This window comes from Macaca nemestrina, chromosome 7, assembly GCF_043159975.1.
Source record: "Macaca nemestrina isolate mMacNem1 chromosome 7, mMacNem.hap1, whole genome shotgun sequence".
NCBI classification, from domain to species: Eukaryota; Metazoa; Chordata; class Mammalia; order Primates; family Cercopithecidae; genus Macaca; species Macaca nemestrina.
The window spans coordinates 129,333,928-129,358,298 of NC_092131.1; the positions used below are offsets into that span (position 1 = coordinate 129,333,928).

The 24,371-nt window shown below is 41.4% G+C and overlaps 1 pseudogene; it reads right to left on the minus strand.

The window, feature by feature from the left end:
* Nucleotides 1–22,247: 22,247 nt before the first annotated feature.
* On the minus strand, nt 22,248–23,240 carry LOC105487366 (prohibitin 1 pseudogene; annotated as a pseudogene).
* Nucleotides 23,241–24,371: the final 1,131 nt, after the last annotated feature.

Genomic DNA, 24,371 nt, shown 5'->3' on the forward strand with positions numbered 1-24,371 from the left:
AATCACCAAGCACAACTCAACCCTCAATACTTCCCAGCAATCCTATTAAATTTTTCCGGATTGTTCTCCCTCTCTCAGCAACTCTTTCACACCTTTGCCAATTTCCTAAAACTTCCAACCCTGCCCTTTCACATCTTCTCAAAGCACATGACTTTTTAAGTCACAGAGGAATTTGAAAATATCAGGACCAATGTGACTTGAGACATGCTGAGCAAAGAAGAGGGTATTAAGGGATAAAGTCAGATAAAGCAGATCAAGGTAGGGGCCAGTATGGGCCTTGTAGGTCATCTTAAGCAGTTTACATTATTGCAGTGGCAATTATTAAAGGGTTTTAAGCAGAAGAGTGAAACTATATGATCTGTGTTTTTGAAAGATAACTGGGCCGGGCGCAGTGGCTCAAGCCTGTAATCCCAGCACTTTGGGAGGCCGAGACGGGTGGATCACGAGGTCAGGAGATCAAGACCATCCTGGCTAACAGGGTGAAACCCCGTCTCTACTAAAAAAATACAAAAAAACTAGCCGGGCGAGGTGGCGGGCGCCTGTAGTCCCAGCTACTCGGGAGGCTGAGGCAGGAGAATGGCGTAAACCCAGGAGACGGAGCTTGCAGTGAGCTGAGATCCGGCCGCTGCACTCCAGCCTGGGCAACAGAGTGAGACTCCGTCTCAAAAAAATAATAATAAAATAAAATAAAAAGATAACTGACTGCTTTATGGAGAATGGACTATGAAAACAAAGCAATTATGAGGCTATCTCAATAGTCCAACTAAGTAGTGATAATAGCCTGAACTAGGGTTGTGGCAGTGGAGGTGATAAGAAGCGGTCAGATGGAGATAGAATTTGAAAGCAGAGCCAAAATATTTGCTGATGGCTTGACAGTGGGTTTGATGCAGGAAACAAGGATGCCTACTATATTTGGAGCTTGAGCGACTGGGTGAATGGTGGCATCACTTACTGAAACATGTTATTTGAGGTGGTCATTAGACATCAGGGTAGAGGTGTTGAGTAGGCACTTCCATAAACTAAAGTACAAGACTGAAGGTCAGGAAAAATTAGAGCTGGAGATAGAATTTTACCAGAGTTTACACCAGCAATATTGAGAAGTGGCATAGGATAAAGGTGAAGAGGATAAAAGTTATTGAAGCAGATGGACCTGAATTTGCCTCTGCCCCTCTTGTTGCTGTCTGTAACCTTAAGCAAATTACTAAGCCTCTCTTTTAGAGGTTTACTTTAGAGGATCATAATTCCTGTTCTCATAGGATTATTTGTATCAGATAAAATTATGTATTTAAAGCACTTGACACAGTACCTGGCACGTAGTTAAGTACTCACAGAATCAGAGCTTTTAAAAAGTGTCATAAGTCACCTTTATAATCTTTTAATCAGTTTTTGTTTGTTTGAGATGGAGTCTTGCTCTCTCACCCAGGCTGGAGTGCAGTGGCATGATCTCAGCTCACTGCAAGCTCCGCCTCCCGGGTTCAGGCAATTCTCCTGCCTCAACCTCCTGAGTAGCTGGGACAGGCACACACCACCAAGCCTGGCTAATTTTTGTATTTTTAGTAGAGACAGGGTTTTACCATGTTGGTCAGGCTGGTCTCGAACTCCTGACCTCATGATCCTACCACCTCGGCCTCCCAAAGTGCTGGGATTACTGTCATGAACCACCACACCAGGCCTAATCAGTTTTATTTTAATTATGCTTATATGTACACAGCCTGTGTCATCCCAATTTTCTAGGGAAGACAATTGGTCTGATTTTTTCCTCAGAAACCTTTTCCATGATCTCATGACTTCATTTTTTATTAATATCATGAAAAGTATTACAGTGCTTCTGAATTTTTGGGTCTCCTATCCATGGATAAACCATGATAACCATGGTTTGATGGTTAATTAACTTTCGTTCTATACATATTTTTATAGAACTAATTAGTTAACATTCATTCTAAACATATTTTGGAAACCATCTTAGATTCAGGTTAGGTTATGGTGCTATTTAAGGAAAACCAGTAGAACAACTTCTCTCTGGCCCCAGATTGGCCAAGGGATGACCCACATACATTATTTTGTTTTGTTTTTTAATGACTTGTTCTTAAAGGTATTGCATGTGTTATTGTTTTCCCAGCTATGGTGATTACTAGCTAGAAGCACAGTAGTCTCTAAACAATAACAGGAAAAGGTTCTTGAAAAAGAAAATACACAAATTAATTCCTTTTTGGTGCCAAGATAATCATTGTTGGTAATTTGGCACTCCCGTTGTCCCCAAGTCCTAGTAAGGTAAAAAAATATTGGTATACATTTATAAAATATCTATTCATGGGGCAAAATTCCATAAATATTTATATGCTAACCAAATGATTATGTACTGAATACCAACAGGAAGACTATGCAGGTGCTTTTCAGATAAATATAAATTACAATAGCACTGGAATTTTTCTAAGGGCAGATAATAGAAGTGTAAGCTATGGAAAAGCCAACTGTACCAACTGTTCCAGTTGGCTCAGGACAGGGGTTTCCTGGGACACTGAATTTTCAGTACCCACCCTGGGAAGTCCCAGACAAGCTGGGATGGTTTGGTCACCCTACAGGGCCTCTGACCAAAAATTCTTGTATGTAAGCAACTGTCTCTAAAATCAAGTGAGAAGAAATTGCTTTTTGTCATTTTGTTTATAAAATTACTGTTAATGCAGCAGTTTTTGTTTTTGTTTTGTTTTGTCCTTTTTTGGGGGTTGGGGGCGGAAACGAAGTCTCACTCTGTCGCCCAGGTTGGAGTGCAATGACATGATCTCGGCTCACTGCAACCTCTGCCTCCTGGTTCAAGTGATTCTTCTGTCTCAGCCTCCCGCGTAGCTGGGATTACAGGCATGCGCCACTAAGCCTGGCTAATTTTTTGTATTTTTAGTAGAGACAGGGTTTCGCCATGTTGGCCGGGCTGGTCTCAAACTCCTGACCTCAGGTGATCCACCTGCCTTGGCCTCCCAAAGTGCTGGGATTACAGGCGTGAGCCACCGCGCCGGGCCTGTTTTTTTTATTGTTTTGTTTGTTTGTCTGTTTGTTTTGAGACGCAGTCTGGCTCTGTCACTCAGGCTGGAGTGCAGTGGTGCGATCTCGGCTCACTGCAACCTCCGCCTCCCGGGTTCAAGCGATTCTCCTGCTTCAGTCTCCCGAGTAGCTGGGACTAAAGGTGTGTGCCACCACGCCCAGCTAATTTTTTATATTTTTAGTAGAGACGGAGTTTCACCATGTTAGCCAGGATGGTCTCAATCTCCTGACTTTGTGATCCGCCCGCCTCAGCCTCCCAAAGTGCTGGGATTACAGGCGTGAGCCACTGCGCCCGGCCTGTTTTTTGTTTTTTAATGTTTTAGGTGTTCCTGTGTTTTACCAGGAAGGAGGTAAAGAAATTAAAATTAAATTTTATTGCAAATTTAATATTAAATTTTAATCAAAGCACAAAAAGAGACACTGATAAGCTGAGTACTTTGCATTTCTGTAAAAGCATCTATGTATTTCAAATTTTGTTATAGATACCAATCGAGTATTACAGCATTATTGAGAGATCATATCACACCAGTTCTAAGTGTTAATAATAAGGTATAGAGAAACCGAAGTTACATGCCACATTAGAAGTCTGGTAGAGATAGTGACAACCAAAAGCAGAACCCAAGATTCTTAACTGCAGCCATTTCTTTACAATCTCCCCATCCTGGTACAGTGACTCACGCCTGTAATCCCAGCACTTTGGAAGACCAAGGTGGGACAATTACTTGAGGCTAGGAGTTTTAGACCAGCCTGGGCAACATAGTGACACCCTGCCTCTACAAAAAAATAAAAAGTAAGCAAATTAGCGAGGGCTGAGTGCAGTGGCTCATGCCTGTTATCCTAGCACTTTGGGAGGCCGAGATGGAAGACTCACTTGAGCGCAGGAGTTCAAGGCCAACCTGGGCAACATAGCAAGACCCTATCTCAAAAAAAAAAAGAAAATATTAGCCAAGCATGGTGGTGCATGCATGTACTCCCAGCTACTCAGGAAGCTAAGACAGAAGGATCTGTTGAGCCTCCAGGAATTTGAAGCTGCAGTGAGCTATGATCACGCCAACGTATTCCAGCCTGGATGACAGAGTAAGGCCCTGTTTCTAAAAATAAAAATAAAAGATATTCTCTACCTTACCTTTCTTACAGAAACACAGTTGTCCCTTGATATCTGCAGGAGATTGGTTCCAGGACCCCAACAGATAAGAAAATCTATGGTTGCTCAAGTCCCTTATGTAAAATGGCATGCTATTTGCATATAACCTATATACATCCTCTCAAGCACTTTAAATCATCTCTAGATTACTTGTAACACCTAGCGCAATGTAAATGCTTTGTAAATATTGGTTATATTGTATTGTTACATTTGATTTTTTTAATTGCCGTATTCTTACTTTTTATTTATTTATTTTTTTAATGTTTTCAGTCCATGGTTGGTTGAATCTGTGGATGTGGAACCTGCAGATACAAAGGGGCCTATTGTACAGGGTCTATAGACTTTATTATTGAGCCTGAGCTTTTATACAAGTAATTATCTAATGTGTGATAAGATAATGCTGGAACTAGAGGCCAGGCATGCTGGCTCATGCCTGTAATCCTAGCACTTTGGGTGGCCAAAGTGGGCAGACTTTGGCCTCAGAAGACAGAACTCCTGAGGTCAGGAGTTCGAAACCAGCCTGACCAACATGGTGAAACCCCGTCTCTACTAAAAATACCAAAAAATTAGTCAGGCGTGGTGGTGGACACCTGTAATCCCAGCTACTCGCGAGGCTGAGACAGGAGAATCGCTTGAACCCAGGAGGCGGAGGTTGCAGTGAGCCGAGATCATGCCACTGCACTCCAGCCTGGGCGACAGAGCAAGACTCCATCTCAAAAAAAAAAAAAAAAAAGAAGATAATGCTGAAACTAGAAATAGAGTATATACTATCATACAATTGTACAAATGTACAAAACCATAGTGTCTGTTGCCCCATGATTGCAATATACATTTATTCGGCCTTAAATGTGTGCTTACACTACAACAAAAAGTAACATAGGATGACCTTCCAAAAAGTGAACATATATTTATCCTAATGACTTAAGGACTTGAAGGAAAAGTTTTTTGTCACTAAAGTTTGCAAAAGAAACATTTCTCTGTAGTTCACAATATATCTATTTTGTTGTTTTATGGATGTATTTAAATGGATGAATGGGCAAAAAGTGAGCAAATATATTATTGCGTCTATACTAGATGTCATACTAGATGCATATGCATTTTTTTTTTTGAGACAGAGTCTCACTCTGTTGCCCAGGCTGGAGTACAGTGGCAAGATCTCTGCTCACCACAAGCTCCGCCTCCCGGGTTCACGCCATTCTCCTGACAGCCTCCCGAGTAGCTGGGACTACAGGCGCCGCCACCATGCCTGGCTAATTTTATGTATTTTTAGTAGAGATGGGGTTTCACCATGTTAGCCAGGATGGTCTCGATATCCTGACCTCGTGATCCACCCGCCTCGGCCTCCCAAAGTGTTGGGATTACAGGCGTGAGCCACCGCACCCGGCTACATATGCATTTTTAATTTATTCTTTATGATCTTGTGAAGTCGGAAGTCTTAACTTCATTTTAGAGATGAGAAAAAAGCTCAAAGGTGAAAGTAATTTACCAAAGTACACAACAGGTGGCAGAACCTTGATTCAGATCCAAGTTTTCAGAGTTCAAGTCCAGATTTTTTTTCATATAATTCTCAGTGATTATAAGAAGATCTTACTCTAAAATTTGTCTTTGTATTTTTATAAGGGAGTAATTGCTATCAATGCTACTGCTTTCTGGATTGGCAGCCATAAACATTGACTGTATGTAGTATTTGTTCCTCCTGGAACTAGGTAATAAAAGTGGCATAGTGAATAGACGTGTTATCTTCTGCTCACAACGTTCTACTTGATTCTTATAAATATAATCTTAGCATTCTTTGTTGTTGTTTTGTTGTTGTTGTTTGAGACGGTCTCGCCCTGTCGCCCAGGCTGGAATGCAATGGTGCAATCTCAGCTTGCTGCAACCTCTACTTCTCAGGTTCAAGCAATTCTCCTGCCTCAGCCTCCCAAGTAGCTGGGATTACAGGTGCCCGCCACCACACCCCACTAATTTTATGTATTTTTAATGTATTTTTAGTAGACATGGGGTTTCACCATGTTGGCCAGGCTGCTCGCAAACTCTCGACCTCAGGTGATCCACCTTGGCCTCCCGAAGTGTCGGGATTACAGGTGTGAGCCACTGCACCTGGCTTAATGTTAGCATTCTTAATGAAGACTTAAAGTACATGAGCCATGATTTTTTTGGTCAACCAATCAATAGTTACTTATCAGTATCTACTCAGTGCAAAGCACCTTTCTAGGGATTCTGGAGAAATAAAGAGAGATTATAATTTAGGGAAAGAGATAAATTAAAAGGTTAATTTTAAAAATGATAACTGCACAATTGAAGAGATGTCACAAGCCAAGAACAATGGCACAAATGGTAGTGCTAAAGAAGTTCTTGGTCATGGTGCCACGTGCCTGTAACCCCATTTACTTGAGAGGCTGTGGCAAGAGGGTTGTTTGAACCAAGGTGTTCAAGACTAGCCTGAGCAACATAGCAAGTCTCCATCTCAAAAAAAAAAAAGTTACAGAAAAAAAATAGATTCAAATCCTAGCTAGGAAAAAAAAGGAGATAGAAGTCACTAGACTGGCATATTCTACAAAAGCATAATATGCTAGACTTTCTTATGCCTCCTGCCTTTGTACCTGCTGTTGCCTCTGCCTGACCTCCTTCCCACCTACTCTTTCCCACAAACTAATTCACGCGTTTCAAAACTACTGTCTTTTTCATATCATTTCTAACATGGTGCTTGATGCCTAGAACATGTAGTCATCTATGTATTGCCCATTCCCAACCAACTTCCAAGCTTTTGTTAATGCTGTAATGAATGTAAACCTAAAGTTTATGAATTAGTATAAACCTAAATGTCTGAAAATAATAGACATTTATTGTATTCTTACCTCAAAATATGTTGAATCTTGCCAACATTAAATCAACACTGGTGTTCTTGCCTGTTAATTCTTCTAGGTGTTCATGAAAACTTGAAGGTTGTGTGGAGCAGAAGGAAGAGGGGGTCTGATATGCATGTTCTCCATGGCCCTCCTTATCTAGAATTTCTCTAAGGCAAATGCTTATTTTACCTCCCACATCCCCAGTGGTACTTCAGCCTTTAATACTTCATGGCAAGATAGGATTGATGTTGGAATCCAACTAAATTGGACACAAACAATACAATGCAGCTTGGTTATGAATGAATAAAGGACTGTAACAGGAAGAAAAAATCTTTAGGACTTGAAGATTGTAGTAATAGTAAACTCAGAAATAGCAGCACCCAGCAGGACCACACAGCCCCAAAGTTTTCAGAAATGAAAAAGCTTTGTTTTTTGTCTTTTTGTTTTCTCTCTTGGTTTTTTGGTTCTTTTGGTTTGTTTAATTTGAGACAATACCATGATTTAGTAGGCATAGTCACCTCTTCCACTCCAGGAACCAAATGCCACTCCTTACAGTTATTTTGCAATGTGGCAAGAACCGGTTTTTCAATTACATCTTTCTAGCTGTACCCTCACAGACATCTTTAGTAAAGTAATAATGGAGAAATTGTGATACATGACAAGAAGTCTTGATAAGGCACTTCACATTTTGCTTTCCAGAAAAGATAATTTAACGTTGGATATGTGGATTGACACATTTAAATTGCTGAAGCAGTATACCAAGTTCCTTTTTTTAAATTATTTTGAGGTGGAGTTTCAGTTTCGCTCTTGCCCAGGCTGGAGTGTAATGGCGCGATCTCGGCTCACCACAGCCTCTGCCTCCCAGGTTCAAGCAGTTCTGCCTCAGCCTCCCAAGTAGCTGAGATTACAGGTATGCGCCACCATGCCCGGCTAATTTTGTATTTTTAGTAGAGATGGGATTTCTCCATGTTGGTCAGGCTGGTCTCAAACTCCTGACCTCAGGTGATCCGCCTGCCTTGTCCTCCCAAAGTGCTGGAATTACAGGCGTGAGCCACAGCACTGGGCCTCAAGTTCCCATTTTAAAGAATTTGATAGGACAATAAAGTAATTAAAATCATTACATTGTATCTACATGTTATTAAAACAGAATAGTCCTGGAGGTTTATACTATATTGATTACTATATTTGTTTACATTAAACAAAGCCGAGTACGTACGGACACATTTTTTTTTCTAGATCACAAGCTGCATGTATGAGCCATGAGCCTTTGTTTCTCCTAAGTGAGTGTATATGGGAGGTTGAAAGGGGAGAGGGTCAGACAGAGGGATGAGATATTGTGCAAAAGTGAGTATTGTTACTCAACTGACTTTGAGAGGCACAATAGTGTGGTAGTTAGCACCATACGTGCCAGAGCTAGAAACCCTACTTATTAAATATGTGACCTTAGGCAAATTGGTTTACCTCTTACAAGCCTATTTCCTCATCTGAGAAAAAAAAAAGAGGAAAAATAATAAGATTTTCTTCATTGGATTGTAATGATGAAATGAGTTGGTGTAAAGGACTTTATTATTATTTGACACAGGAAGTGTACAGAGCTTTGTTTTAGGTCTGACTATAAACAAAGATGATTATTCAATTTTAAAGTGGTGGCCCTTTGAAGAAAACAAAGCAATATTCATTTGTCAAATTGTTGAAAATGCTACTGTGCTCTTCTTGTATGCCTGTATTTTTATTAGTTAATTCAACAAGTCAGTTGTTCACTAACATGTCAGGCACTGTGCTAGATGTTGAGGTTAAGAAGATAAATAGGCCAGACACGGTGGCTCACACCTGTCTGTAATTCCAGCACTTTGGGAGGCCGAGGCTAGTGGACTGCCTGAGGTGGGGAGTTTTGAGACCAGCCTGGCCAGACGGTGAAATCCCGTCTCTACTAAAAATGCAAAAAAAAAAAAAAACAAAAACAAAAAATTAGCCAGGTATGGTGGCAGGGAGGCAGAGGTTGCAGTGAGCCGAGATCCCGCCATTGCACTCCAGCCTGGGCAACAGAACGAGACTCCGTCTCAAAAAAAAGAAAAGATAAATAAAACCATTTCAGCTCTCGAGAAGTTCTCAGACTAGTAAGAGAAGCAGACATGTAAACCATTAATTATAACATAAGTACTATAGTAGAAGTATGATCTGAATGTTAGAGAAGCAGGAATATATGTATCTAACTCAGTGTAGAAGGCACACAAGGGTGTAATGGAAGGATTCCTAGAGAAAGTGTGGCCTGAGCTGGCTGGACGTAGTGACCTATGCCTGTAATCCCAGCACTTTGGGAGGCTGAGGCAGGCGGATCACGAGGTCAGGAGATCGACACCATCCTGGCTAAGACGGTGAAACCCCGTCTCTACTAAAAATACAAAAAAAAAAAATTAGCCAGGCATGGTGGCGGGCGCCTGTAGTCCCAGCTACTCTAGAGACTGAAGCAGGAGAATGGCGTGAACCCGGGAGGCGGAGCTTGCAGTGAGCCGAGACCGCGCCACTGCACTCCAGCCTGGGCGACACAGCAAGACTCTGTCTCAAAAAAAAAAAAATAGCGGGGCGTGGTGGCTTACACCTGTAATCCCAGCACGTTGGGAGGCAGAGGCAGGTGGATCACGAGGTCAGGACATCGAGACCATCCTGGCTAACACGATGAAACCCCATCTCTACTAAAAATATTTTTTTAAAAAATTAGCCGGGCGTGGCGGCGGGCGCCTGTAGTCCCACCTACTCGGGAGGCTGAGGCAGGAGAACAGCATGGATCCAGGAGGCAGAGCTTGCAGTGAGCCAGGATCGAGCCACTGCACTCTAGGCTGGGCGACATAGCAAGACTCCGTCTCAAAAAAAAGTGTGACCTGAGCTGCACATTGGAGGACAAATGATGTTCTGGGAAGAGGAATGTGAATGTACATATAAAATATGTTAAGTGTGAAAAACGGCATATTTGAGCCATGCCCTATTGGGGGAACTGCCAGAAATTAAGCATGCCTGAAATTTTGGGTGTATATAAGACCATTACGGCCTGGCACGGTGGCTCATGCTTGTAATCCCAGCACTTTGGGAGCCGAGGCATGCGGATCACAGGAGGCTAGGAGTTTGAGACCAGCCCGGGCAACATGGCGAAACCCTGTCTCTACTGAAAATACAAAAAATTAGCCAAAGGTAGTGGCACTTGCCTGTAATCACAGTTACTTGGGGGAGGGCTGAGGCACAAGAATCGCTTGAACCGGGGAGGCAGAGGTTGCATGAGCCAAGATTGCACCACTGCACTCCAGCCGGGAGACAGAGCAAGACCCTGTCTCAAAACAAAACAAAAACCTGCTGGAAATGCCATTGTCCCTTCTTGTGCCCTTCCCCTAGAAAGGTCCCTTTTTTATTTTTTTTTATCCTCTTTCACTTTCTCTTTACATAACCTGGCTCAAGGCTCTTCAGCTTGCAAATGATAAGAGGTGGAAATCAAAGCCCTGATTCATCTCTCTGTCTCTAGTCTGTTCTCCTTCTCTTATGCTACTTTGAAGATTTTCCATTCTTTGAATAAAATTTGTCATTATTTTACTAGGATTTTTGTGAGGGAGACTGTGCTAGGTTGCGCTTTACTGGACTAATTTTGATCATTTAGATTTTATAGAGCTAATAGGATGAGTGCAAGTAGGGGAAGATGTATTCCATATTAATTCAATTAAATATACATATACTGAATGCAGTTGGACGTAACCATTGTGTTAGCTATTATTGAAAATACAAATCAGGTTACATTTTCTGTCCTTAAGAAGCTTATATTCTAATACAGGAAATCGTACAGGAAAAAATCTAATGCCAGATGGTTCGTCAAACAGCTGTCTGTTAAGCTTAGCACTAGGGCCATGTTTCTCAACTTTTATTTTCATTATTATCCCCCTTATGGAACCTTTTTAGACCTGTTTTTCCTATTCAGCACCCCACTATACAATTTTAACACCATGGATATACCGTATATGCTTTAATGGACTGTATGTGTATCTATGCTTTGCATAAAAAACATACTTTTTTTCATACCCTCCCAAAAAAACAATTTTTTCCCCTTGGGGAATAATACTGCCCATGTTGAAAGCGTGTACACTAAACTAGAGTTACCATTTCTGAGGTCTAAGATTGGGAGTAAAATTCTAGTTTCAGGATTTTAGTAAATATCTAACCATATATTATAATTTAGAAATTAAATTTTCTGAGTTCAGATAAAACGCACAGCACTGTCAGCATCAGATCAAAAAATAAAATAATTACATATGCACATACTTGTGTGGCTAAGCCCAGGGTTGTCACATTGTGCAACTTCAGGAGAGTATATTTACAGTATAGTCTGTGTGATGGGAAGGAAAGGAGGGAATGAAAAATAATTTGAAATTATAACCGTGATATGATTAAAAGACAAAATCAACTTAAAGTTTTCTTGACATTCTTATCTTGTACAGAATTATGTATTTGTCTTTTGCGATATATAATTAATTCTCTGTGAATGTTTAAGTCACCCACATATTAATTTACATACAGGCCAAAAATGTATTCCAACCAGAATATTCACAGAATATACACACTTATTTTATTCTTGAATATAGAGCTAAGAACATGAATGCTGTGCTAATTTTTACTCTATAAAGACATTATAAATCAGTTTTATCAAAGCTTAAGTACCCACCCTAGGACAAAAATAAATTATTCTGACCTATATGCCAAGGAACTAAAGGAGATCTCTAGCCACCAAAAAACCTGTGAGGAACTGAATTCCTACCAGATAACTGAAAGCCTTGGCTTAACAGCCTATGAGGATCTTCATTCTGCCAACAACCATGTAAGCAAACTTGGAAGTGAATCTTCCTGCAAACAAGATTGCAGCCCTGGGCAAGACTTTTGTTTGCATCTCTGTGAGAGATCCTGAAACACAGAACCCAGCTAAGCCACACCCACATTCTGACCCATGGATACTCTGAAATAATAAATGTTCACTGTTGTTTTTTGTTTGGTTAGTTTTGTGTGTGTATGGTTGAGTTTTTTGGGTGTTCCCCCTCCCCCAAGATGAGGTCTGGCTATGCTGCCCAAGCTGGTCTCTAACTCCTGGGCTTAAGCAGTACTTCTACCTCAGCCTCCTGAGTAGCTACGATTACAAACGTGCACCATTGTGCCCTGTTGTTTTTTAATTGAATTCTCCTTCACTTCCACCAAACCATCTCCTTTTAAAGATCGACTGTTCAATAAGTACCTGAACAGTTGATAGATTCCACATACTATACACTACTATAGAACTTAGCACTTCTTTATAGCATTTATCAAATTTGCACTTAAACAGTATGTTATCTCTCTGAATTGGTAAATTACATAAGGATGAGAACATTCCTGTTGTGTTTATTACTACAAACCATATATATAACACAGTTTTTGATATTTAGAAGACATGCAATAAATAAGGTAAAAATTTATCTCCCCATTCGCTTTACCAAGTTATATCCTTGTCCTATGTTATATATAAAAATAAAATCTAGATAAAGGTCTAAAGAAAGAAAACATAAAATTAGTAGAAGAAATATTGTTTAATATGTAAATATTTGGGAGTGGGGAAGGTTATCAAGGATAGTACCAAAGGCAATATCTATAAAGCAAAAGATTGATAAGTATGATCATACAATTTGATACTTTCTTCTGCAAAAACAACATAAATAAAAGATACAAACTGGAAAAATACTTACAAAATATATGACATGAGGTTATTTATCCTTAATGTATAAAAGTCTTATATGAATTAATAAGAAACACATGTACACATATTAGTGTTTTGGAGAGATGGACAGAGAACATAAACTGAAATACAAATGTCTAATAAATGACCAAAAGTTAAACTTTATTAGTAATTGAAATGGAAATTGATAACAAGCTATCATTTCTACCTGTCAGAATAATAGAGACTTTATAAAAAACTAACACTGAGTTTCGATGGGAGAAATGCAAGGACAGAATGACTACTTATAGGAGTACAAATTGGTAGTTTTTTTAGAGGGCAATTTGTAAGTAAGAAAAACCTTTAAATGAGCATGCCCTATGATCTAGCAATAATTCTTTTAGCAATTTAACCTAAAAAAATTTGTACCAAACTTTAGCTGCAAAAATGTTCAGGGAATCAACTGGTTAAACAAATTGTGGCCGAGCATGGTGGCTCACGCCTGTAATCCCAACACTTTGGGCGGCCAAGGAGGGTGGATCTTGAGGTCAGAAGATCGAGACCATCCTGGCTAACACAGTGAAACCCCGCCTCTACTGAAAATACAAAAAATTAGTGGGGAGTGGTAGCGGGCGCCTGTAGTCCCAGCTACTCAATAGGCTGAGGCAGGAGAATCACTTGAACCTGGGAGGCAGAGGTTGCAGTGAGCTGAGATCGCACCATTGCACTCCAGCCTGGGCGACAGAGCGAGACCCTGTCTCCAAAAAAAAAAAAAAAAAATTGTATACAGAATATAAAATCAAAAACTATGTCCCCATTTAAAATGATATCGTGGAATATGAATTGACCTGGAAAGATGGTCATCGTATGTGGTTGAACAAAGAAAAAAGAGGCAAATTCATCCATTTTAAGTATATGATTCAATGAGTTTTAATACATTTATAGCATTTACAGAGTTGTACAGCCATCACATTCCAATTAAAATGATCTTTCTTTTCTTGCTTACCTATATTTTCTTCTGCTTCTGTGCTAGGTATGTATAACTGGCCATTTTAAAAGTTAAATTCCCCCTTCAGTACTGACTCCTCCAAAAAAAAAAAAAAAAGAGGCAAATTTAAAATGTCAAAATAATAGTAACGGTAGCTAAAACGTTTTCCAAAGAATGAAAAAGATAACAAGCAAATACACTTTAATTTTTGTAGAGAGATTAAACACTTGCAGAGAGATTGGAGGACCTGCTTTCAGTCTGTGTAAGTGTTCCTATTTGCAAAAGGGCTTTACTCTTATCCCCACCTACCCTCTCTTTCTCTGACCTTGCTGATCCTCCCAATGTATTTTGGCTTTAAAAGGATAAGGAGTTTTAGTATGGGATTTATTAAAAGTCCTAATTCAGCCTTAATTCCTAAAAGTAAAAGAAACTAGGCTTGATAAACATAAGGAAACATGAATTCAAGAAATAGATAAGAACAAAAAAACACAATAGAAAATGTTAGTGGGGCACGATGGTTCACACTGTAATCCCAGCACTTTGGGAGGCTGAGCCCAGGAGTTTGAGACCACCAGCCTGGTCAATATATTGAGACCCCATCTCTACAAAAGATTTAAAAAGTGGTGCTCACTGTGGTCCCAGCTATTCAAGAGGCTGAGGTGGGAGAATCACTTGAGCCTGGGAGATTGAGGGTACAGTGAGCTATGATCACACCACTGTACTACAGCCTGGGTGACAGAGCAAGACCCTGTTAAAAAACTGCTACTGAAATACATTGCTTTTTCAAAGATCAGTATATAATAACCAATTGTTATAGCTGTGAAAATTATACATTATATACAAAATAAAAAGCACTGATTTACCACGTTGGGCAAAACCACAATAATTTTCCAACTCTAAGCCACTTCTGCCATCATCAAGATATCAGATCCAAAAGTATCAGAAAAATAGGGATGAGACTTGAAATTTTCTAAAAATGTTATGCTACTCAGATACATTTTGCTTTATAGAAATAGAAGGAGAACACACATAAAATGCATATTTACCTGTGTATCACTGTTAGAATGTAAGCTAGTGCTAGAATAAATATGAAAATATAGAAGGGGTTGAAATGCCAAAGTCCTTTCATATCAGGAGACAAAAGATCAAAAGATACACTTTTCGCATAACAGAATCACAGAGTGTTATGACACAGTAATTGTTTCTACTTCAACTTATTTATGAATGAGAAAATCAGAACAAGTATGACCTGTCCATAGTGATATATTAGCTAGTTACTATCAAAAAAAACACAAAACTCGCATCTCTTTCATCATAGTCTAGTACATTTTTCTTTTTCTTTCTTTCTTTCTTTTTTTTTTTTTGAGATGGAGTCTCACTCTGTCGCCAGGCTAGAGTGCAGCGGCGCAATCTCGGCTCACTGCAACCTCCGCCTCCCGGGTTCAAGTGATTCTCCTGCCTCAGCCTCCCAAGTAGCTGGGACTACAGACGCCTGCCACCATGTCCAGCTAATTTTTGTATTTTTAGTAGAAACAGGGTTTCATCATGTTGGCCAGGATGGTCTTGATCTCTTGACCTTTTGATCCAACCGCCTCGGCCTCCCAAAGTACTGGGATTACAAGTGTGAGCCACCACGCCCAGCCTATTTTTCTTTAATCCTTGCTTTTATAGGATACAATAGAGTAGAAGCTCTGGAGTCTAAATGCTTGATTTCAAATCCTGTGTCACCACCTAACTAGCTATGTAATTTTGGCCAAGTTACTCAATATTTTTGGATCTTATCTGTATAGTAGAGGATCTAATAGTACTCAAAATAAAAGTACAAAAATTGATGTATGTAAAATGCTTAATACAGTGCCTAGCACATGGTAAGCATTCAATAAACACTAGCTATTTGTTACTCAGTGTAAATAAAGTTGTTTTTTTTTTTTTTAGAGGAGTCTCGCTCCATCGCCCAGGCTGGAGTGTGATGGCGTGATCCGGCTCACTGCAACTTCTGCCTCCGGGGTTCAAGCGATCTCCTGCCTCGGCCTCCTGAGTAGCTGGGATTACAGGAGCCCACCACCATGCCCGACTAATTTTTGTATTTTTAGTAGAGACAGGATTTCACCATGTTGGCCGGGCTGGTTTCAAACTCCTGACCTCAGGTGATCCATGCACCTCGGACTTCCAAAGTGCTGGGATTACAGGTGTGAGTAACCGCACCCAGCCTAAATAAAGTTTTTAAATGATAACATCACAGGCAAGAGTGTGACTAAAAATATGTAAAACAAGGGGTTAAAGAAGTTGAATTTGTGTGTGGAAGCAGAGAAGAGAGAAAAGGGCATGGTGTGGAGAGGGAAATTATGTCAGGAAACAAACTAGATTTAATTACAGCAAGATAATGAGAAGAAAACTGGACCATAGGATAATTTTATTTTGTTTTATCTATTTATTTTTTGAAACACGGCCTCACTCTGCCTCCTAGGGTGGAGTGCAGCGGTGTGATCATGGTTCATTGCAGCCTCAAACTCACGGGCTCAAGTGATCCTCCCACCTCAGCTTCCTGAGTAGCTGGGACTACCGGCGCACGCCACTACACCCAGCTAACTTTTTAAAATTTTTTGTAGGGACCGGGTCTCACTATATTGCCCAGAATGGTCTGGAACTCCTGAACTCAAGGTATCCTCTGATCTTGTTCTCCCAAAGTGCTGGGATTATAGGCATGAGCCACCCTGCCCAGGCTAAGGCAAATCTTACCATGATAATTAGTTCTTTTTTTTTTTTTTTGAGACGGAGTCTCTCCCTCAGTCGCCCAGGCTGGAGTGCAGTGGCGCGATCTCGGCTCACTGCAAGCTCCGCCTCCCGGGTTCACGCCATTCTCCTGCCTCAGCCTCTGAAGTAGCTGGGACTACAGGCGCCCGCCACCACGCCCAGCTAATTTTTTGCATTTTTAGTAGAGACGGGGTTTCACCGTCTTAGCCAGGATGGTCTCGATCTCCTGACCTGGTGATCCGCCCGCCTCAGCCTCCCAAAGTGCTGGGATTACAGGCGTGAGCCACCGCGCCCGGCCAACAATTAGTTCTTAACAAACCAACCAACAAACTACATCCGGGCATTGTGGCTCACGCCTATAATCCCAGCACTTTGGGAGACTGAGGCAGGGGGGCGGGGCGCGGGGGGATCACTTGAGGTCAGAAGTTCCAGACCAGCCTAACATGGTGAAACCCCATCTCTACTAAAAATAGAAAAATTAGTCGGGCGTGGTGGTGGGCACCTGTAATCCCAGCTACTCAAGAGACTGAGGCAGGATAATTGCTTGAACCCAGGAGGCAGAGTTTGCAGTGAGCCGAGATTGTGCCATTGCACTCCAGCCTGGGCAACAAGAGCTAAACTCCATATCAAAAAAAAAAAAATATATATATATATATATATATATATACACACACACACACACACACACACACACACACACACATATACACACACACTCTAAAAGCTGGATCATGTATGCTGTATAAAGTGAATTATATCACCCTACCAAACAGTTAAAGGCCAGAAAGTTTGGTTCTGGAGTCAGAGCCAAAACTGTTTCAGGTGGTAGCTGCAGGCATACCCATTAACCAATGGTAACACAAAGAGACTTTTGTCCACATATTTATAGAATTTTGTCCCCAGTTTTTATAGGGAAATTTGTTCAAGGTTACCAAAACAATGATAGCACTCTTAAGAGTTCTATGGACCCCATCTTGAACCTTTCTTCTAAGATGGCAGTGTCCATGTAAGCTCTTTATGTGCCCTTAAAAACAGCTAGAGGTATTAGAAATTAGAATCTTTGTAATCAATTCTTGGTTCCTCAGAATGCCCAAACAAGTAAAATTGACTGGGTTTGCAGCTGGAAGGGACTTTAGACATCCCTAATTTTACAGAAGGGAAAACTGAGGCTCTACAGTGTAAACTAACTTGCCTATCATCAAAGTAGCCAACAGCAGAGCTGGCACTAGAATTTCAGTCACCTAATTTCTAGTGCAGTACTATTTCTACTGTCAGAAGTTATTAAAATTGTATATTTAAACGAGTCTTTTAAAAAAGTCAGTCCAGAGATTCCTAAATAATTACCCAGGAGCTTGTCCTGGATCGGCTGTAAAAAATTATTAGTAGTGCTTCTTAGAGATACATACCTTTGGCTCCATCTTCAGAGATTCTGATTCAGTATTGTCAGGATATGGAATTTGTATTGTTTAAAACTTTCGAGTTAATTCTCTTGATCAGCTAGGCCTGGGAAGCATTCTCTGGACCAGTCATTTATCAGACGTACCAGTACCATCGATAACATTAGTACAGCTTCTGCTTGAATACCTTCAATATAAAATCTATTACATAAACAAGTCCTTGATAGTATGATACCTAAGCAAAGGAGGATGAGGACGAGGTTTAAATTCTATTTTAAACTTTAGAAACCTCTACTCAAGTTTAGGCAAAGAAGTAGGATTTCTCCGGCAGGGCACCACAGCTCATGCCTGTAATCCCAGCACTTTGGAAGGCCGAGGTGGGCAGATCACCTGAGGTCAGGAGTTCGAGACCAGCCTGGCCAACATGGTGAAACCCCGTCTCTACTAAAAATACAAGAATTAGCTGGGCATGGTGGCATGCACCTGTAATCCCAGCTACTCAGGAGGCTGAGGCAGAAGAATCATTTGAATCCGGGAGGTGGACGTTGCAGTGAGCCAAGATTGTACCATTGCATTCCAGCCTGGGCAACAGAGCAAGACTCTGACTCAAAAAAAAAAAAAAAGTAGAATTTCTCCATGTCTTAATAAATTGGGCATATGTGTCAGTTTTCACATAATTTGGGGCTGTGTTAATGGAACCATGGAAATAGGCAGAATATCTGTTGAGTTCAATGGTAAAACTCAGGAAGCTGAATGTAATGGTACTTTAGACTGTGTCTAAATGGTATTAAGACTGTATCTTCCATCCTGGCTAACACAGTGAAACCCCGTCTCTACTAAAAAATACAAAAAACTAGCCGGGCGAGGTGGCGGGCGCCTGTAGTCCCAGTTACTCGGGAGGCTGAGGCAGGAGAATGTTCTAAACCCGGGAGGCGGAGCTTGCAGTGAGCTGAGATCCGGCCCCTGCACCCCAGCCTGGGCGACAGAGCAAGACTCTGTCTCAAAAAAAAAAAAAAAAAAGACTGTATCTTAATTTATGAATTATGTGTTCATGCTTCTTGGCACTTGTAATTAAGGTTTCACTATCAAATACATCAGTGTACATCTCACTCTGAAGCTAGCTATATAGAGAACAAGCAATAAATTTATTATAAAAGCTATTATACAATTACTATTAGCATAGTAATATAACTTAGTTAATTTCAGAATTTATTTTCCCCTTCTCCTTCCTAAAGAACTTTGCTTTTGTTCAACATTTCCCCTCTCTTCCATGAATTCTATATAATTCTTTGAAGCTCACCTTATCTCTAGCCCTAGCTGTTTTATCAGGACTAGTGAAAACATGGTATTCCTACTTCCATGCCCATATTTGTTACTTGCTCCAGAACTAGGCTTAAGGCAATCAGCACATAGCATTCTTATGGTGACTATCACTGGTCTGGGGGAGAATATACATTGACCAATCAAACTGAAGGGAGAGACTTACATTCAACAGTAGGTGAGAGGTTTCCTTTCTCTCCACTTATACTTGAATAAGGGTACATGTTACCACTACTGCTGTTGGCAGCCATCATGTGGCCAAGAGGAAAGCCATTTAAGGATGAACCCTACACTCTGAGGAAGGCAGAGCTGGGAGAATAGCATAGAAATAGAGCCAAAGCATGGCTCTCTAGACACCCTAACCACTGGACTTTGTTTTGCAAGATAACAAAATTCCATATTGTTTTAGCTGGTGTGAACTAGGTTTCATTATATACAGCTGAAAATATCATAACTATTCATGCATAAAATATATTGTGAGGTGGGCAGGGGATATGTTGGAAATCTCTGTCCTCTTAATTTTGATGCTCCAAAACTGCTCTAAAAAATAAAGTCTTCTAAAAAATACATATTGCAAGGTTCAGCCCAACAAATACTTTAGTATAATGTGACCTGCTCTAATCCTCAGACTATGGCAAAATTATATTTGATCTAACCAATGAGTATTTGACTTGGAGTCTCTGAGTTTCTGGCTGCATCACCAAGACTTCATTCGTAAGGCTATTGTCCTACCTACAAAATATGTAAACTCTTATTGAGGGACACAGTATGAGAAAGGCTCTCTAGAACCATTCAGAAGCTGTGCCATGGTGTTCTCATCAGTATATATTATACTTAGTAATAGGTAATGAGTCTGCATAAAGATTTACTTACTTATTAAGCACATGCAAAGACTGAAAGGTGAGGACATTGAGGTACAAGCAGAAGTAGGGGACTGTAATGTCAAGGAAGCAGAAGGAAAAAATGTTTTGAGAAGGAAAGGATGATCAGCTGTTCAAGTGCTGCTAGAAGCTTTCTTGGAATTTCAAATGCAAGTGAGTAGGCAAGGTATTCACACATTATCAAACAAAGTTGCATATAGTAAATGTGATGTGAATTCAAAGGTTGTACATTCTAGCTCTTTCCTACTCAAAAGAAGCATCACTTAGGAGTTGTTACAATTGCAGAACCAGCCAAGCATAGTGGCTCACACCTGTAATCCATAAGAGGCCCTAGGCAGGAGGATCACCTGAGCTCAAGAGTTCAAGACTAGCCTGGGCAATATGGTGAAAGAAACTCCATCTCTACAAAAAAAATACAAAACATAGCTGAGTGTGGGGGCACGTGCCTATAATCCCAGCTACCCCGGAGGCTGAGGTGGGAGGGTAGGTTGAGGCTGCAGTGAGGTGTGATTGCACCACTATGTTCTTCAGCCTGAGCAACAGAGCAAGACTCTGCCTCCAAAAAAAAAAAAGGAAGCACAGAACCTCAGATGCCAGTCCCACCAATCTCACCCAGAATCTATTAAATCAAAATTTTACTTTTTTTTTTTTTTTTTTTTTTTGAGATGGAGTCTCACTCTGTCACCCAGGCTGGAGTGCAGTGGCGCGATCTTGGCTCACTGCAAGCTCCGCCTCCAGGGTTCATGCCATTCTCCTGCCTCAGCCTTTCGAATAGCTAGCTGGGACTACAGGCACCCGCCACCACACCCGGCTAATTTTTTGTATTTTTAGTAGAAGCGGGGTTTCACCATGTTAGCCAGGATGGTCTTCATCTCCTGACCTCGTGGTCCACCTGCCTCAGCCTCCCAAAGTGCTGGGATTATAGGTGTGAGCCACCGCGCCCAGCCACAATTTTACGTTTTAACAACAAACTGATGAAGGCTGGCATTTTAGGAATTTAACCAAGTGATACACAGTATGAAGTGAAGAGAAGCAATCTAGAAGTAAGGGGATAGGCTTGGTTTTTGTATTTTTTTAAACCACTTTTGTCTTCCTTTTAATCGAAATTTTATATTTTACATATTTACATATATGCATATATAAGTATATATACATATACAATTCATTTTCACCTATAAATGTATATATACATATAAAATGTATGTATATATGTACAATTCTTTTTTACCTTTAAAAACGTGTGGTGTATGGCTGGGCGCTGAGGCTCACACCTGTAATCCCAGCACTTTGGGAGGCCGAGGTGGGCGCATCACGAGGTCAGGAGATCCAGACCATGGCTAACACGGTGAAACCCCATCTCTACTAAATATACAAAAAATTAGCTGGGCAAGGTGGTGGGCGCCTGTAGTCCCAGCTACTCGGGAGGCTGAGGCAGGAGAATGGCGTGAACCTGGGAGGCGGAGCTTGCAGTGAGCCAAGATTGTGCCACTGCACTCCAGCCTGGGCGACAGAGCAAGACTCCGTCTCAAAAAAAAAAAAAAAAACACTGTGTATATATGTATATGTTTGTGTATACATAAATGTTATATATATATATATTTAATGTAGTGGTCCACACCTATAATCTCAGTACATAGGGAGGCCGAGGCAGGAGGATCACCTGAGGTCAGTAGTTCAAGATTGGTTTGGGCAGCACAAGACCCTGTCCTCCTTTTATTTTTTAGATGGAGTCTCCCTCTGTCGCCCAGGAGTGCAGTGGTGCAATCTCAGCTTACTGCAACCTCTGCCTCCCAAGTTCAAGCGATTCTCCTGCCTCAGCCTCCCGAGTAACTGGGGCTACAGGTATACTACGCCCAGCTAATTTTTGTATTTGTAATACCATGTTGGCCAGGTTGGTCTCGAGCTCCAGATCTCAAGTCATCCACCCACCTCGGCCTCCCAAAGTGCTGGGATTACAGGCATGAGCCACCGCTCCCAGCCTGAAGTAATTTTACTTTTATTTCCTTCACTTTAAGCCAATAATGAAATTTCACAGTGATTCCTGGGGTAGGGGGAGAAGGAAGGCGGTGTTTGGAATCATCGGGGCTGTGGCCCAGCTGCCCCGCACAGATGCAGGCAGGGTGGGCCCTCACTGGGGCAGCGGAAGGAGCAGGTACTTCCCCGCCTCAGGAGCGTGAGAGCTGGCCTGCGGTATCCCCGGTGGCTTCCGGCTGGCCCGGCTCCAGCAGGCCAGTCCCCGCGGTGGCCAGTGAGGTAGTGAACCGCTCGGCTGCCTTGGAGTAGCCCTCAGCAGATATCATGGCTGCCTTTTTCTGCTGCCCAGCCTTTTGCACCACAAATCTGGCCCTCTCTGCTTCCTGCTGAGCCACGTGTTTGGCTTCCACTGCTTCTGTGAACTCCTTCCCGAAGGTCAGATGTGTCGAGGAGACGTCCTCCAGGATGAGCCAAAAGGAGGCTGCTGCTCCGTAAGGTCGTCCTTCACCTGCCTGGAGACCACCTCTCTCTGGGTGATTGCTTCTGCAGCCTCAAAGCGAGCCACCACCTGCTTAAGGATGTCTGTAGTGATGTATGGCAGCACAGGCTCATCACAGCGCTCTCCGATGCTGGTGAAGATGCAAGGAAGCTGGCTAGGGACAGGCAGGAAGAGGATGCACAGTGGGGTATTGACATTCTGTAAGTCTTTGCTACCAGTGATGACTGGCACCTTATGTGGTCAAGAATGACAAAGGTAATTGGTTTCTGTATCCATGGGATGAGAAAGTGAGTTCGTTCCCCTACCACAATGTCCTGTACCCCAGAATCGGTCAAAGATGACAGCTCTGTGCCCAGCGTCCACATTATATAAGGCAAGAGTTCACCATGCCTCCTGCAACAGCTAAGGCCAGGCCAAACTTGCCAATGGACTCAAACACTCTGGCAGCCATGTTTCCTTCTGCTGGACCCTCTCACACTTGCTTCCACTGACCTCCACATGAATTCCTCAGCCACGCATACAAAATCTTTTTTTTTTTTTTAATTAGCTGGGCATGGTGGTGCACACCTGTCATCTTAGTTACTCAGGAGACTGAGGAGGGATAATTGCTTGAGCCCAGGAGTTGGCAGCTGCAGTGAGCTATGATTGGGCCACTGCTCTCTGGCCTACGTGACAGAGCAGGACACTGCCACTAAAATTAAAAAAATTTAAACTTTAAAATTTAAAAAATAAAAAATATATAATACATATAATTCTTTTTTCACCTTAATTTTTTTTTTCTTTAACACCTCCTTACTGATTCATAAAAAGCTTCCTTGGCCAGGTGCCATGGCTCATGCCTATAATCCCAGCACTTTGGGAGGCCAAGGCAGGTGGATCATCTGAGGTCAGGAGTTTGAGACCAGCCTGGCCAACATGGTGAAACCCCATCTTTACTAAAAATACAAAAAAAGTTAGCCAGGCATGGTGGCAGGAGTCTATAATCCCAGCTACTTGGGAGGCTGAGGCAGGAGAATCACTTGAACCGAGGAGATGGAGGTTGCAGTGAGCCGAGACCACACCATTGAACCCCAGCCTGGGCAATAAGAACGAAACTCCATCTCACAAAAAAAAATAAAAATAAAAATAAAAGCTTCCTTTTCTCAACAGTTTAACGGTATTCTATTGACTGAATAAATGATAATTTATTTTTCAGTCTCCTATGATAGACTAAGTTGTTTACAGATTTACCAATAATCCTGAAGTGGATGACTGCAAATGCGAATCACTTTCCATATGTATGAATTTATCTACAGGATTAAATTCTTAGGAATTGAAGAGTACATTTTAAACATTTAAACATTCCTGTTGTTGCTGTTAAATTTCCCTCTATAGAGGCAGTACCAATTTATGTTCCCCACTCTAAGATTGTTTTATCAAAAAAAATTTTTCTTTTTGACTGGCGCAGTGGCTCACGCCTGTAATCCCAGAACTTTGGGAGGCCAAAGCAGGTGGATCCCTTAAGGTCAGGAATTCAAGAGCAGCCTGGCCAACATGGCAAAACCCAGTCTCTATTAAAAATACAAAAATTAGTCGGGCATGGTGGCACACACGTGTAATCTCAGCTACTCGGGAGGCTGAGGCAGGAGAATCACTTGAACCCAGGAGGCAGAGGTTGCAGTAAGCAGAAATCGTGCCCCTGCACTTCAGTCCATGCAACAGAACAAGACTTCATCTAAACAAACAAAAAAAAAGAAATTCTTAATCTTAATGAAGTCCAAAGTACCAAATGATCTTTCATGGTTACTGTTATTTTTATGTGTATAATATAAAAATA